This window comes from Centropristis striata, chromosome 23, assembly GCF_030273125.1.
Source record: "Centropristis striata isolate RG_2023a ecotype Rhode Island chromosome 23, C.striata_1.0, whole genome shotgun sequence".
NCBI classification, from domain to species: Eukaryota; Metazoa; Chordata; class Actinopteri; order Perciformes; family Serranidae; genus Centropristis; species Centropristis striata.
In genome coordinates, this window is record NC_081539.1 from 26,852,530 (window position 1) to 26,869,902 (window position 17,373).

Below are 17,373 nucleotides of genomic sequence, written 5' to 3' on the forward strand. Positions count from 1 at the left end.
GGACAGACTGGTCAAAAGAGCAGGTTCTGTGGTGTGAAAAAAAGAAGATAGTACAGGAAGTAATCCTCATTCTCAAAAAATCACCTTCAATTTTACTCTCACTGTCACTGCCTTTTTTTTTAGTTATTTTTTTACTTTTTTTTTTTGCATTTTACTTATAGACAAAAACATACAAATATCCCAAAAGACAACGAGGAAAGGTAAAGAAGAAAGTAAAGTTAAAAATAGCAATAGTTAAAATAAAATAAAAAGGATAGGGGTGGGGCACACCACTCTAGTTGCAGCTTTTATTGTTGTCCATTCGGTCTACTGAGTAATTGGCCCAACTTTTTTCGTGTACAAAGTCCATTTATGCCATTCTGAGATAATACGTCAGTCTTTCCATCGAGTAGATCTCCTCAACAATATCTAGCCATTGTGTCAGGCTTGGAGGGTCAATTTTCACCCAGTTTCTTGTTATGGCCTTTATACATGCACCATAAGAGCTATAAAATAAAATAAAAAGCACTTTGACACTAACGTCAGACCTGACTTTCAAGTATAAAAGAGACTTTCACCTTGAAGTTTTGCTGCAGGACATAAAAGGTGTCTAAATCAGGAAAAAAGCTCAAACTGTGTTGGATTTAACCCTACAATGGCAGTTACCCCAGTATAACTAGTGTCAGTAGTTGCATTTGACAACCATGAAAGGCCTGTGAGCACCAGCATCCTTCGCTTAATGAATACGTTCGATCCCAGAAGCTAAGCAGGGTTGGGCTGGGATAGTACTTGGATGGGAGACTGCCACATGTACTCTGTTTGTTGTGTGGAGGAGTAGAATACCCGGAGCTGCAAGCTTTTTTATTCTCTTTTGACCAGCAGGGGGTGCTGCTCTCTCAAATGGGCCTGCATAGATATTATATTATAAGTGTTGCATACCAATAACTAAACACAGTTAGAAATACATAAAAATGTTACAAAAATACAACCGTTTCCAGCTTTAATAATAATTTACCACAACGTCTACATTGTATGTCTGATCAATTTAATGTTATTTTAATTGTAAAAAATTGAGCTTTTCTTTAAAAAATAAGGACATTTCTAAGTGACCCAAAACTTTGAAGCGGTAGTGTTTTTACAGTGCTTTAATATAACTCAGGGCGTTTTCATACCTGAAAGTCCGTACCAAGGTCCGAACCAAGGTCCGTGTTCTGTTACATTGTATACATTTGGTCCTGGTGGTTTTGGTTTCACACTGCAAAAGGAATAAGGGACTTTACAAGACAATTCTACTGCACACGTCATCTCCCTGTGTACTTCCGCGGCTCATTTTGTTTTGGTTACGCTGCGTTGCTAGGCTGGCCGGCATCTGACGTCAGTGTTACTTCCTTAACTTGCTTACACAAAATGAATCCAGCGAGCCACCTTTTACCTGTGCTAATACTTTTGCTGGTCTTTTGCTACCAGCAGCACCAGCTTAATGAGCAATACGTGAGAGTGCTTGGTATTCACAAGATGAGTCTCCTCATCATGACAAACTGTATCGCCGTCGACAGGAGAGGAGGAGAAAACCGCTCGCAATCCAGAAAAAAGTATTTTCCTGTACCGTAATTCGAGAGCAGAAGAGGACGAAGGTCCGAACTATAAAAAAAGTTGTTTTCACACTGTAAGAGGTTCGGACCTTGGTTGGTTTGGTCCGGACCGAGACCACCTCTTTTGGTCGGACCAAAGTTTGGTCCTTTGGTGCAGACCGTTGTCCGCGACACCTTTCACACCTGGAATTAAAGTTCGGATCAAACTGAAAAGTCCTAAAGTCCGGACCAAACGAGATAGGTGTGAATATTTACTCAAGTACAAATTGGTGATACTTGTACTTTACTTGAGTATTTCCATTTTACACTACTGCTCAAAAGTTTGGGGTCACTTAGAAATTTTACAATTTAAATAACATTCAATTGATGTGACATACAGTCCAGACAATGTTTATGTGGTAAATGATTATTAAAGCTGGAAACGTCAGATTTTCTTATAGAAAATCTATTATTATTATTATTATTATTATTATTATTAATAATAATAATACATTTAAATTATATAGCGCTTTTCTAGACACTCAAAGACGCTTAACAGGCAGTGGACATATACATGAAGATACATACAACAAACTTCGGATATATACATTGTCCTGTGTTCCATTGGCTCATTGTGTTAATCCACGTTTAGTGTTGAAAGGCTGATACATCATTAAAACACCTGAGTATCATGTTATAATAAAATGATCCTTCCTGCTGAGGATCTAGAGGTAAAGTTGGAGATTTCTAGGTTAAAATTATTATTTCTGTCCTTGTCAATGTCTTTACTATATTTTTTATTCATTTTGTGACTCTTTTCATTAATAAAACAATTTGTTTTAAATGAAAACAACACAGACATTTTCTGGGTGACCCCAAACTTTTGAGCACTAGTGTGTGTACCTTTAAACTTCTACGCCACTAAATTTTAGAGGTGATAATTTAAATTTTTACTCCATTACATTTAGCTGTCACTTTTCAAGATTAAACATGAAAAAATATGATTAATTTAAGATGCCTGGACAGTAAAATGCTGCTTATATAAATGCATCAATAAAAATAATCCAATAATATATTTAGAATATATAAAACAATCTGAGTAGGTTCATTCTGCATAACAAGTACTTTTACTTGTTAGATACTTTAAGTACATTTAGATACTTTTGTACTTTTTACTTCAGTAAGTTTTAAATGCAGAACTTTTACTGTAGTGGAGTAATTTCACAGTGTGGTATTAATACTTTTACTGCAGTAAAGGATCTGAATACTTTTTCCACCACTGTATATATATAATTTAAAAATGACAATAATAATACCAATACCAATACATTCTTTTAATATATGGTTATATCTACAAGTATTAACAGATGAAATACAGTGATGTATTATTTCTATTTATGTTAGTTTTAGTTGGTTGGTAGTTCAATTTATTATTCTTGGATATTTTAGTATATATTACATTTGATTTGATCTTTTTGCTAGTTCAGATTTACTCTCCTGTTAAATTTGTATTTTTCTCTCTTGGGTGAGAAACTGCAAGAAAACAAATGTACACGAAGGGATGAATAAAGTTCTGATTCTGGTTGCTAAGAGTTGCATGCTGGGGAATTTGTGTTATAAGCAGAATGACCACATATTCAGGTGAAATAAAGAGGAAATAATATGCTGTGGCCTTTGGTGTTACTGGATCTCAACTAGATATTTGAGCAGCGGGAGAAAGGGAGGACAAGAGATGTTTCTTTCAGGCAAAAACAAATTTATTAATATCCAACATCACCACCACGTCATCTCCATGTCACCAATCTATCGTTTCCTCTTTCAGAGACTTAAAAACAAACAGAAAGAAAAAGTAATATTCTTAGTAAAATAACTAACTGATTCTCTTTCGTGTTAAAATGGAAGGAAAAGGATCTTATAGGATAAGGATTATTAGTTGTATATTTATTTATCTATTTCTGCAGATAGGAATGTAAGTGTAAGTAATATAAAAAGCTCTAAAAACACATGTTTTCATTTGCTGCCATCCTTATTTTTATCCCATGTTTTCATTGTTGTTGTCACTCTCGACACTAGCACTTTGAGCTTTTGCTAAGATTAAAGTGAGTTCCAAATAAGATTTATTTTATATTTATATATATATATATATATATATATGCACAACTCTACTATCGGAGGAAACATGTTTCATTCAAAATCAAGTTTTTTCTGATTGTGATTAAACATTTTTTTGGAAGACAGTGTTGGATTGTTGTTAGGCTTCTTCCAGTGGTGAGGGATGGTCGGGCCACAGCCTTCCAACAATCGTTTCAGCTGCTGAGAAGTCTTGAAAGTCGTAAGGACCTACCACTGTAACCTCAGCTTTGCTGCAGAACTTGAGGTTCTCTCTCAGTTGGACATCTTTAAATTTCAGCACCTAAAACAGAAAAAGAACAGAAGACGATGAGCTAACAACTGCATGACTTTTCAATCAGCTCGATTGTCAGCAGCCATGTTAACCCTCTGAACCCCAACAAGCCATTTCAGCCCCCCCCCCTTTAACATTTTACTCACAATATAATGACAGAAAATATTGGAATTGGAATTGCCCACAAGTGTCTCAAAAATGTAGTCTCCACATGCTATACATATTAAAGTATTGTCATGTCTCCAGGCTCTCCTGTCCTCTCCTCTCCGCTCTGTGTAAACAGCCTCTCCTGTCCTCTCCTCTCTGCTCTGTGTAAACAGATTTTCAGTGAATATTTGTCACATGACCGTTGGTCTCAGCAGAATCAATCATGTCTTCACAGTGTCTCTGAGGAGCAGAATTTTTTTTTAACATGATCTGGTTCGTGCAAACGCTGTATTTTAAATGACACGTAGAATACAGATTTTCTGACATAAATAACATTTTAACGTAAAATTTGGGTTCATAACCTATGATCTGTTCAAGGCCGTCTGAAAGTTCAAATATCGACGATAATGCCTGTTATTACAATTTCTTTTGACAATAAATGGTGAATATTTGGTTAATATTACTTGTTAAGAATCTTGTTCGAGAACAGAATAATCCAAACTCTATTAACAGTAGATTCAGTCCATATTCTAAGATGAATCAGTACCTGCTTCTGTACTACAGTAACATGTGAACTTCCTTTCAACAACCACTGTCTATCTTTATTTCCAGCTGGACTGTTGTTCTCTTTACTTAACAGCAAAGGACATTGTTCACCTGAAAAAGGTGCTGCAATAAAAGAAAACTGACTTTATTGGTACATTGTTGTTGAGGCACGCCCTAGAGAGCAGGGGATGAGGCTGTCAGGAAAGAGAGGAAAGAGATCAATAAAGGAAGGCTTACTTGGTTTTCCACATGCAGGGCAATGGCGACGTTATCCCAAACATAATACTCTTTAAAACCATCATGAACATCCATCTGCTTTTCCTCTGGTTTTTGGACCAACTCATACCTGACAAATAAGGGGGAACGACCTCAGAACTGAGACAACTGTTCACAACTCCACTGACATTTGTATTAAAATGAAGCAAAGATCCAGTCTGGAAACAGAGACTTCAAACAGTGTGTTGTGTAGCCTGCTGCTTATGTTGAGATAAGAAATGTAGTTTTTAAAGGTAAGCATTTTTAAAGGAACACCTGTTTTCAGCCAAAAAGTCTGAAACACACTTACTTGTGTACCTTACACATGGCCTGAGACCTCCAGATGAAGCGGTTGTCTCTGAAGGAGCAGACAGCATCCGGCTCATCAGTCAGCTCAGGGAAGTTAGAGAAACGCTTCTGATTGGCCGGACTGTGGACCAGCACAACGTACTGCACTTCCTGTTTGTACAGCTCAGTCCTCAACACCCGCATGATGGGCGGAGCGCCGGAACAAAACTGGAGACAATAAAACAGGTTAGAGTGGGTCATCACAGGTCATCTGACACACTGAGAACAAACAAAATGTTGTATTTTTGTAGGCCGACCCAGATACTGACACAAATAATACTTTTAAAAAAGTCTCAAAAACAGCATTAAATGTAAAACTGAGATATTTTAAACACAGTAAAATATATAAAAAAAATCAGAATTATACCTGAAAAGTGCAAAGTCATTTGACTTATTTAAAGTTGAAGTTAAGTCTGACGCCAAAAGTGTGCAGGATATAAAGAGGAAGAGGTTTAAGAAGTATATTAGAAGAAAATATTAATTTTATAATGTTGAAGAAAATCCTTTTGGATTAGTGAGGTCATGTTTTAAAAAAATTTCTCACTGCAATAAGATGGGCACAAACATCATTACATGAATAACACTGAATCCACAAGAGTCTCAGCTTTCTAGTCAGACCTGATTTTATGCAGCTTACAGACTGTTTACACAGGATGTACAAATATTAATATACAATTAGCGAAAATAACATGATACTGCAGCATACAAACTATGTGGTTTCTGCATGTCTTTACTTCTGCGTTCCCACAGAACCTATTTTCATTCAGATATATCTGATATTCTTGCATAGCACAAACTGACCAAGCAAAACCCTGACCCACTCAGTACCTGCTCGCTGTACGCCTTCAGTATCTCCTCCACAGGGAAGGTGAAGCGGTACGAGCCCAGCATGGAGGTCTCACTGAAGGCAGGAGAGGTAGCAAACTTCTCTAGGAAGCTCGGCTGCTCCTGGACCTGCTCCATAGTACGGTCCGGGTAGGTGTTCTCCAGGAGCCTCGTCTCAGCTGCTGATATCTCTTCAGGTCCCACAGCCAGACTCCACCACAGCAGAGGACCCACATCTGGCTTACAATTTTTTCCACCTGGGTCCTTGAAGCCTTTATCCCTGCGGATGCCTACTAATCCATAATAATTTGTGTCATGTTTCAGATGAGAAACATGAAACTCCGGCTGAGGGTATAGTGGGATGTTGTTTTTAACGAGATATTCGTTAGGCGTTTTATTTTTAGAATCTTTAGTTTTTAAATCATTCAGCTTCAAGTGCTCTTTTTCTGCATAATCGAAATCAAACCTTCTCTTGGTATTGCCAGTCTGCATGGTGAGAGAAGAATACAAAGACAAAGTCTGTCTAAGTGTGACTCTGCTCCCTCTCTCCCTCTCTCTTATAAACATAAACTCCACCCTGCTGCCACCCGGATGTCTGAGCTGCTGAGTTTGTTTGTTTTACATATTATAGTGAGGCTGATAGCTCATATAGCCAATGGCCCTCATTTATCAAACGAGCGTACGTCAGAAAGTGAGCGTAAAGTGGGCGTAAGATGATTTCTACGCAAGCCTCGACATTTATCAATTTGGACGTGAGCTGACGGTACGATCAGATCTCACGTCTGCTCTCAGCTCGTATACGTAAACTTGAGTCAGCGTGAAGTCCACACGTCTGAGTCAGAGAATTGATCTTAGACTACAGTATCGATGCCTGGAGCTGATAAAACTCTGTGGTGTTTTGATTTTTAATAGTGACAAAGCAAAACATGTTTAGACTACATAATTTATCATTAAAACATAATCCAAAAATAAATACACCCTGCGATCGTGAAATTCTTTAAACAGAATACCAACCGAGGATATTTAATGTTGTTGTCTTCTGCTGTTTGCTGTTACTATTATTATTATTATTATTATTATTATTATTATTATTATTATCCAGCTCCGACACCGGAGCGTCAGTGTCTCCTTCACCAGCGGTGCTGCCCGAATAGAAACATTTCCAATCAGCGCCGTCACACGCTCCTCTGACTAGGACATCATTATTAGTAAATGTAAAGAGGTGAATAATATATCTCCATCATAATAATAGCAATATTCGGATATTATATAGATTATTAGGGTTTATATATCATGATGTAATTACTCAAACCTCGCCGGGAGTTTTATAGTCCGCTACTCTGCTGACAGCACCACTGATTTCCTTCTTTTTCACTTTTTATGCTGCCAAACAAAACCAGTTTGTTGTGTTGCAGCTGTTGGACGTCAGCGTTTCACTTTCTGACTGAGAAATTCCCCTTCTTTTAGAATTAAAACTTACTATAAAACATTGTTTACCTCCTTCAACCAAAAAGCTGAAAACTTTTAAGTCCGTGCTCCAAATGTAAAATATTCAGTGAACTTGTTTGAGTTTATAACTATAAGTAGGCTACTTTTATTTCATAAACCTCCGTCGCTGTGTATTTCTTTAATATGTCTATATTGCCCCTATTGTTAATTGTAACGGTGCACTTTGCTAATAAAGCTGAGTTTAGAGGGTGAAAAAATCCTCTTTTTGGCCGTATTGCGCCCTTCGGTGTCGTAAACTCTGAAGGCGAGTCTTCTGAATCGGGTATATATTAGGGCGTGACATTTAAATGACGCTCCTTTGGAGCCGTCACATTTATCAACAGCCGATCATTCTTACGCTGTGATTGACGAGATACGATCGTTTGATAAATCACACGTGGACCCTGTCGTAAGACGAAATATACGCTCAGATCTGCGCTCGTTTCTACGCTCGCTTGATAAATGAGGGCCACTGTCACTTTCACTGCCTATTTTTTTTTCAACTTTTTTTGTATACACAGTCCATTTATGCCACCGTTGGTCCAGGGTCCCTGCTTTCATTCTAAGATAATCAGGCTACGTTTACACGAGGACGGTCTGAACAGAAGACGCAAAAGTGGCGTCGCGTCTTTACTTTTTATTCCTCGTTTAGACGAGCATTTTCGGGAGGAAATGTGCTGCATACGGTGACGCAAAAGTGTGTGAAATTCGATTGTAGGCAGCCAGGCGGCATCACTTAAAGTGATAAGAGCATCTTTGGGCATGCAGAAGTTTTCACGCCACACATTTTCATCAGCTACTCCTTCCACAAAGTTATCCACCATCACTAGATCTCCCAGGTTTCGTTCACAGCCGTCTTTACAGGTAATTCCAGATCCTTCTCTGTTCACTAATACTATCTGTACATATCCTGTACATTTGGTGGAAAGACTCCTGTAAGTTTATTAGAGCTGCCAGAGCAACTTGAAGGTCCGTCGCATGGAAATAATCCCACGTTTGTTTATTTTCCTGTACTGGAGCATGTATGTGACGTAAACACATACGTGACGTGAGCAGATCTGAGCAGAGTTTTGCGTCTTGGCAGTGTAGACGACACGCTACGGCGGAGCGTATTTAACTTTTCCACTTTGAAGGTGGTTTCAGATTTTTGCGTCTTTGAGCCCCCAAAACGCCGTCACCGTCTAAATGAAAGGCACTTCAGATAAAATATTTTGTCGTTTTTACCCGAGAGCGTCCTCGTGTAAACGGGGCCTTAGTCAGTCTTTCCATCGAGTAGATCTTCTCAACAATATCCAGCCATTGTGTCAGGCTTGGAGGGTCAATTTTCAGCCAGTTTCTTGTTATGGCCTTTATACATGCACCATAAGAGCTAAAAAATTTTTTTTAAAAAGCACTTTGACACTAACGTCAGACCTGACTTTCAAGTATAAAAGAGACTTTCACCTTGAAGTTTCATTTTAATTAGTTTAATTTAACCCTACAATGGCAGTTACCCCAGTATAACTAGTGTCAGTAGTTGCATTTGACAACCATGAAAGGCCTGTGTGCACCAGCATCCTTCGCTTAATGAATAAGTTCGATCTCGGAAGCTAAGCAGGGTTGGGCTGGGATAGTACTTGGATGGGAGACTGCCACATGTACTCTGTTTGTTGTGTGGAGGAGTAGAATACCCGGTGCTGCAAGCTTTTTTATTCTCTCTTTTGACCAGCAGGGGGTGCTGCTCTCTCACATGGGCCTGCATAGATATTATATTATAAGTGTTGCATACCAATAACTAAACACAGTTAGAAATACATAAAAATGTTACAAAAATACAACCGTTTCCAGCTTTAATAATAATTTACCACAACGTCTACATTGTATGTCTGATCAATTTAATGTTGTTTTAATTGTAAAAAATTGAGCTTTTCTTTCCAAAATAAGGACATTTCTAAGTGACCCAAAACTTTGGAGCGGTAGTGTTTTTACAGTGCTTTAATATAACTTAGGGCGTTTTCATACCTGAAAGTCCGAACCAAGGTCCGAACCAAGGTCTGTTCTGCTCAAGTACTGTACTCAAGTACAAATTTGTGATATTTGTACTTTAATTCAGTATTTCCATTTTACACTCCTGCTCAAAAGTTTGGGGTCACTTAGAAATTGTGTGACATACAGTCCAGACAATGTTTATGTGGTAAATGATTATTAAAGCTGGAAACGTCAGATTTTCTTAACGAAAATCTATTATTATTATTATTAATAATAATAATAATAATAATAATAATAATAATAATACATTTAATTTATACAGTGCTTTTCTAGACACTCAAAGACGCTTAACAGGCAATAGACATATACATGAACATACATACAACAAACTTCAGATAAATACATTGTCCTGTGTTCCATTGGCTCATTGTGTTAATCCACGTTTAGTGTTGAAAGGCTGATACATCATTAAAACACCTGAGCATCATGTTATAATAAAATGATCCTTCCTGCTAGAGGTAAAGTTGAAGATTTCTAGGTTAAAATTATTATTTCTGTCCTTGTCAATGTCTTTACTATATTTTTTTTATTAATTTTGTAACTCTTTTCATTAATAAATGAAAACAACACACATTTTCTGGGTGACCCCAAACTTTTGAGCACTAGTGTGTGTACCTTTATACTTCTACTCCACTAAATTTTAGAGGCGATAATTGAAATTTTTACTCCATTACATTTAGCTGTCACTTTTAAAGATTTAACATGAAAAAATATGATTAATTTAAGATGCCTGGACAGTAAAATGCTGCTTACATAAAGGCATCAATAAAAAATAATCCAATAATATATTTAGAATATATAAAATAATCTGAGTAGGTTCATTCTGCATAACAAGTACTTTTACTTGTTAGATACTTTTAGATACTAAGTACATTTAGATACTTTTGTACTTTTTTACTTCAGTAAGTTTTAAATGCAGAACTTTTACTGTAGTGGAGTAATTTCACAGTGTGGTATTAGTACTTTTACTGCAGTAAAGGATCTGAATACTTTTTCCACCACTGTATATATATCATTTAAAAATGACAATAATAATACCAATACCAATACCAATATAATATGTATATAAATATAGATACATTCTTTTAATATATGGTTATATCTACAAGTATTAACAGATGAAATTCAGTGATGTATTATTTTTATTTGTTAGTTTTAGTTGGTTGGTAGTTCAATTTATTATTCTTGGATATTTTAGTATATATTACATTTGATTTGATCTTTTTGCTAGTTCAGATTTACTCTCCTGTTAAATTTGTATTTTTCTCTCTTGGGTGAGAAACTGCAAGAAAACAAATGTACATGAAGGGATGAATAAAGTTCTTCTGATTCTGATTGCTAAGAGTTGCATGCTGGGGAATTTGTTTTATAAGCAGAATGACCACATATTCAGGTGAAATAAAGAGGAAATAATATGCTGTGGCCTTTGGTGTTACTGGATCTCAACTAGATATTTGAGCAGCGGGAGAAAGGGAGGACAAGAGATGTTTCTTTCAGGCAAAAACAAATTTATTAATATCCAACATCACCACCACGTCATCTCCATGTCACCAATCTACCGTTTCCTCTTTCAGAGACTTAAAAACAAACATTTAAAGAAAAATTAATATTCTTAGTAAAATAAATAACAACACACCGGCTTGATTCTCTTTCATGTTAAAATGGAAGGAAAAGGATCTTATAGGATAATGGTTATTAATTGTATATTTATTTATCTATTTCTGCAGATAGGAATGTAAGTGTAATGTAAGTGTAAGTAATATATATATATATATATATATATATATATATATATAGCACTTTGAGATTTTGCTAAAATTAAAGTGAGTTCCAAATAAGATTTATTATATATATATATATATATATATATATATATATATGCACAACTCTAATATCGGAGGAAACATGTTTCATTCAAAATCAAGTTTTTTCTGATTATGATTAAACATTTTTTTGGAAGACAGGGTTGGATTGTTGTTAGGCTTCTTCCAGTGGTGAGGGATGGTCGGGCCACAGTTCTTCAACCTTCGTTTTAGCTTTTGAGAAGTCTTCAAAGCAATCTACTGGAACCACACCTGGCTTGCAGAACTTGAGGTTCTCTCTCAGTCGGACATCTTTAAATTTCAGCACCTAAAACAGAAAAAGAACAGAAGACGATGATGAGCAAACAACTGCATGACTTTTGAATCAGCTCGATTGTCAGCAGCCATGTTAACCCTCTGAACCCCAACAAGCCATTTCAGCCCCCCCACCCCCCCCCCCCCCCCTTTTACATTTTACTCACAATATAATGACAAAAAAAATAATCATGAAATAAAAAATTCAAGTTGAAAATATTGGAATTGGAATTGCCCACAAGTGCCTAAAAAATGTAGTCTCCACATGCTATACATATTAAAGTATTGTCATGTCTCCAGGCTCTCCTGTCCTCTCCTCTCCGCTCTGTGTAAACAGATTTTCAGTTAATATTTGTCACATGACCGTTGGTCTCAGCAGAATCAATCATGTCTTCACAGTGTCTCTGAGGAGCAGAATTTTTTTTTAACATGATCTGGTTCGTGCAAACGCTGTATTTTAAATGACACGTAGAATACAGATTTTCTGACACAAATAACATTTTAACGTAAAATTTTGGTTCATAACCTATGATCGGTTCAAGGCCGTCGGAAAGTTCAAATATCGACGATAATGCCTGTTATTACAATTTCTTTTGACAATAAATGGTGAATATTTGGTTAATATTACTTGTTAAGAATCTTGTTTGAGAACAGAATAATCCAAACTCTATTAACAGTAGATTCAGTCCATATTATATACAGCAATAAACAGCAGTAATCACTCCAATATTCAAAAAACCTGGCCTGGACCCCAATGACCTTAATCATTTCCGACCAATATCACACCTTCCCTTTCTGTCCAAAATTCTAGAGAAAATTGTTGCTACACAGGTTCATAATCATCTCACCCACAATTCCCTTTATGAAAAGTTTCAATCTGGTTTCCGTCCTCATCACAGCACTGAAACAGCCCTGGCAAAGATCACCAATGACCTTCTCACAGCAGCAGATTCCAGACATCTCTCCATACTCATCCTCCTTGACCTCACTGCAGCTTTTGATACAATCTCACATAGAATCCTCCTTAACCGCCTTAACTCCATTGGTCTTACTCTCACCACTCTCTCCTGGTTCACCTCCTACCTCTCCGGTCGCACACAGATGGTACAGCTCAGGAATCACAAATCCCAACCCTCCCCAGTCACTTGTGGTGTACCACAGGGCTCTGTCCTTGGCCCCCTTCTTTTCATCATCTATCTACTCCCTCTTGGTAATATCTTCAGGCATCACGGACTCAGTTTTCATTGTTATGCAGATGACACCCAGCTCTATCTCTCCTGCAATCCTGGCTCCACACTTCCTCCACCCCCCCTCCTTGACTGTCTGCAAGAAGTAAACACCTGGTTCTCCCACAACTTTCTTAAACTCAACGGAAATAAAACAGAACTCCTTTTGGTTGGCAGTAAATCCACATTATCCAAAACCAACAGTTTCTCACTGCACATTGATAATAGCACCCCGATCCATCCCTCCCCTCAGGTCAAAAGTCTGGGCGTCATCCTGGATAGCACCCTCTCCTTCACTGCCCATATCAATAGCATCACCGGGTCTGCATACTTTCATCTTCGCAACATCAATCGCCTTCGCCCATCTCTCTCCCATAATAGCACCTCCATACTGGTCAACGTCCTTGTTACATCCCGACTCGATTATTGTAATGCTCTTCTTCATGGTCTGCCACAAAAATCCCTCCATAAACTGCAGTTAGTCCAAAACTCGGCCGCACGCATCATCTCCAAAAGTCCATCCACACAGCACATCACTCCCGTCCTCAAACACCTTCATTGGCTCCCGATCCACCTCCGTATTAACTTCAAGATCCTGCTCCTCACATTCAAAGCCCTCCACAACCTTGCACCGTCATACCTCACTGAGCTCCTCCAAACCTACACACCCTGCCGTACACTCAGGACCTCCTCTGCTTCACTCCTCTTCACCCCTTCCGCCCATTTAGCCACAATGGGACTACGATCTTTTAGCTGCTCTGCCCCCCGACTCTGGAACAAACTCCCTCAGTACATCCGCTCTCTAACAACACTGTCAACTTTCAAGTCACATCTCAAAACACACCTGTTTAGACTAGCCTATCCCTAATATATTCATCATTTTTAAATTACAATTTTTCTCTGTACTGTTTCTGTGTTGTTTATGATTACTGTCATTGTTGTCTTTATTGTTCTAATTTGTAATTGTTTCATTGTTGTTTATTATTATTGCCATTGCTGTTTTATTATTATTGTTTTGTTTTTAATTGTTTATTGTAAGGTGACCTTGAGAGTCCTGAAAGGCGCCTATAAATAAAATGCATTATTATTATTATTATTATTATTATTATATTCTAAGATGAAACAGTATCTGCTTCTGTACTACAGTAACATGTGAACTTCCTTTCGACAACCACTGTCTATCTTTATTTCCAGCTGGATTGTTGTTCTCTTTACTTAACAGCAAAGGACATTGTTCACCTGAAAAAGGTGCTGCAATAAAAGAAAACTGACTTTATTAATACATTGTTGTTGAGGCACGCCCTAGAGAGCAGGGGATGAGGCTGTCAGGAAAGAGATCAATAAAGGAAGGCTTACTTGGTTTTCCACATGCAGGGCAATGGCGACGGTATCCCAAACATAATACTCAAGAAAACCATCACGAACATCCATCTGCTTTTCCTCTGGTGTTGGGACCAACTCATACCTGACAAATAAGGGGGAACGACCTCAGAACTGAGACAACTGTTCATAACTCCACTGACATTTGTATTAAAATGAAGCAAAGATCCAGTCTGGAAACAGAGACTTCAAACAGTGTGTTGTGTAGCCTGCTGCTTATGTTGAGATAAGAAATGTAGTTTTTAAAGGTAAGCATTTTTAAAGGAACACCTGTTTTCAGCCAAAAAGTCTTATTAGTTAAGTTAATGTGTTTGTAATAACATGTGTGAAACACACTTACTTGTGTACCTTACACATGGCCTGAGACCTCCAGATGAAGCGGTTGTCTCTGAAGGAGCAGACAGCATCCGGCTCATCAGTCAGCTCAGGGAAGTTAGAGAAACGATCCTGATTGGCCGGACTGTGGACCAGCACAACGTACTGCACTTCCATTTTGTACAGCTCAGTCCTCAACACCCGCATGATGGGCGGAGCGCCGGAACAAAACTGGAGACAATAAAACAGGTTACACAAATTAGTCTTTTGACTCATTTAAAGTTTAAGTTAAGTCTGGAGCCAAAAGTGTGCAGGATTAGCCTGGCTAACACCAGACTATTCTCAAATGAGGGCTAGTCTGAGGAGGTGTGGTTTACGATCCTCCAGAGCCGTTTATTGGACGCTTAGAATGTCTATCAAAGCGTCTGTAGGTAGCTCTTAGCCAATCAGATCAGTTATACCAGATGACGTAGTAGAGCAACAGAAATGGATGTTTGTTGTGTGTGTGTCTGTGAGAGAGTGTTGTTTGCTGCTTTGCTTCTCCAGTTCTCGCTTTCTGCAAGATTATTTATTTTCACGCTTTATTCCCCCTCATGTCATTCAGCCACACACATCCACTGATTTTATGGGCAATAATCAAGCTGCTGCGGGCCTCTCGGCGGCTCCGCTGTCCGCGGTAGCGGGGCTATTAGCCGTTAGCGGGTATTAGATATTAGCGGCTATTAGCTATTAGCCGCTAACGGCGCTAATAGCGGCTAGTGACGCTAATAGCCCCGCTACCATAACGCCGGTGATCTCAGCGGAGCCCCCAGAGACCTTTCGCCTTTCAACTTTCGCTCTAAACTATTTAAAACACCATCTACAGCTAAAGAGAGTTTCGCTTCTGCAGCAGCCATGTTGGATCCGGAAAACTACAAGCTTCCAAGTGCCGAGTAGTACGCGTCATCATCTTGCCGTCCCTCCCCGCTCTGTGATTGGATCCCTAAAACAGGGCTAGGAATCCTTCCTGGATTCCAGACCCTTTCGCAGTTCGAAATTAAATTTGAGCGCGCAAGGCAGTCTGGGTATACCCAGGCTAGTGCAGGATATAAAGAGGAGGAGGTTTAAGAAGATTTAAATATTTTCTCTAATATTAATTTTAAAAATGTTGAGGAAAATTGTTTTGGACTAGTGAGGTCATGTTTAAAAAAACATTTCTCACAGCAATAAGATGGGCACAAACATCATTACATAAATAACACTGGGCTCATTGAATCCACAAGAGTCTCAGCTTTCCAGTCAGACCTGATTTTATGCAGCTTACACAGGATGTACAAATATTCATATACAATTGGCAAAAATAACATGACACTGCAGCATACAAACTTTGTGGTTTCTGCATGTCTTTACTTGTGCGTTCCCACAGAACCTATTTTCATTCAGATATATCTGATATTCTCGCATAGCACAAACTGACCAAGCAAAACCCTGACCCACTCAGTACCTGCTTGCTGTACTCCTTCAGTATCTCCTCCACAGGGAAGGTGAAGCGGTACGAGCCCAGCATGGAGGTCTTACTGAAGGCAGGAGAGGTAGCAAACTTCTCTAGGAAGCGCGGCTGCTCCTGGACCCGCTCCATAGTACGGTCCGGGTAGGTGTTCTCCAGGAGCCTCGTCTCAGCTGCTGATATCTCTTCAGGTCCCACAGCCAGACCCCACCACAGCAGAGGACCCACATCTGGCTCACAAGGGTTTCCACCTGGGTCCTTGAAGCCGTTATCACTGCGGATGCCTATTAATCCATCCATTTTTGTCTCATGTTTCAGATGAGAAACATGAAACTCCGGCTGAGGGTATAAAGGGATGTTGTTATTAAAGAGATAATTGTTAGGGACGTCCACACAAGCTTTTAAATCATTCAGCTTCCAGTGCTCTTTTTCTGCATAATGGAAAGGAAACCCTCTCTTGGTTCTGCCAGGCTGCATGGTGAGAGAAGAATAAAAAGACAAAGTCTGTCCAAGTGTGTCTCTGCTCCCTCTCTCCCTCTCTCTGATAAACATAAACTCCGCCCTGCTGCCACCCGGATGTTTAAGCTGCTGAGTTTGTTTGTTTTACATATTATAATGAGGCTGACAGCTCATATAGCCAATGTGAAAAATGATGTGTAGTTCCCCAAGGCTCCATCCTGCTGCCTCTTCTGTTTAACATCTACATGCTCCCACTGGCTCAGATCATGAAAAGCAACAAAATATGTTACCATAGCTATGCAGATGACACACACAATGACACAACGTCACCAGGAAACTATAGTCCAATACAAGCACTGAGTAAATGCATTGAGCAAATCAATGTATGGATGGAGCAGAATTTTCTCCAATTAAAGAAAAAAACTAAATTATTGTGCTGTAGCTTCTATTCCTTTGACATATGCTTTTTCTTAAATGTATTTCATCAGCTAGCTTTCAATTTAAAAATTTTAAATTTGAAAGTACTTTTATTTTTTTTCCTAAATATTTTATCTACTCTTTTTCAGTCTTAAGATTGTATATTAGAATGTAATTTTATATATGTCTCTTCTGATGCTTTTAATGTTTTGTGTAAAGCACTTTGAATGACCCTCTTGATGAAAGGTGCTATACAAATAAATGTGCCTTGCCGAGGTCAAATTTCGGGAGATGCGTCATTCATGCAAATATTGTGGTTTGGCTGAAATTATCATGATGTTGTGTTAGATAATGTGACAATGGTTTCAGCTGAAATATTTGC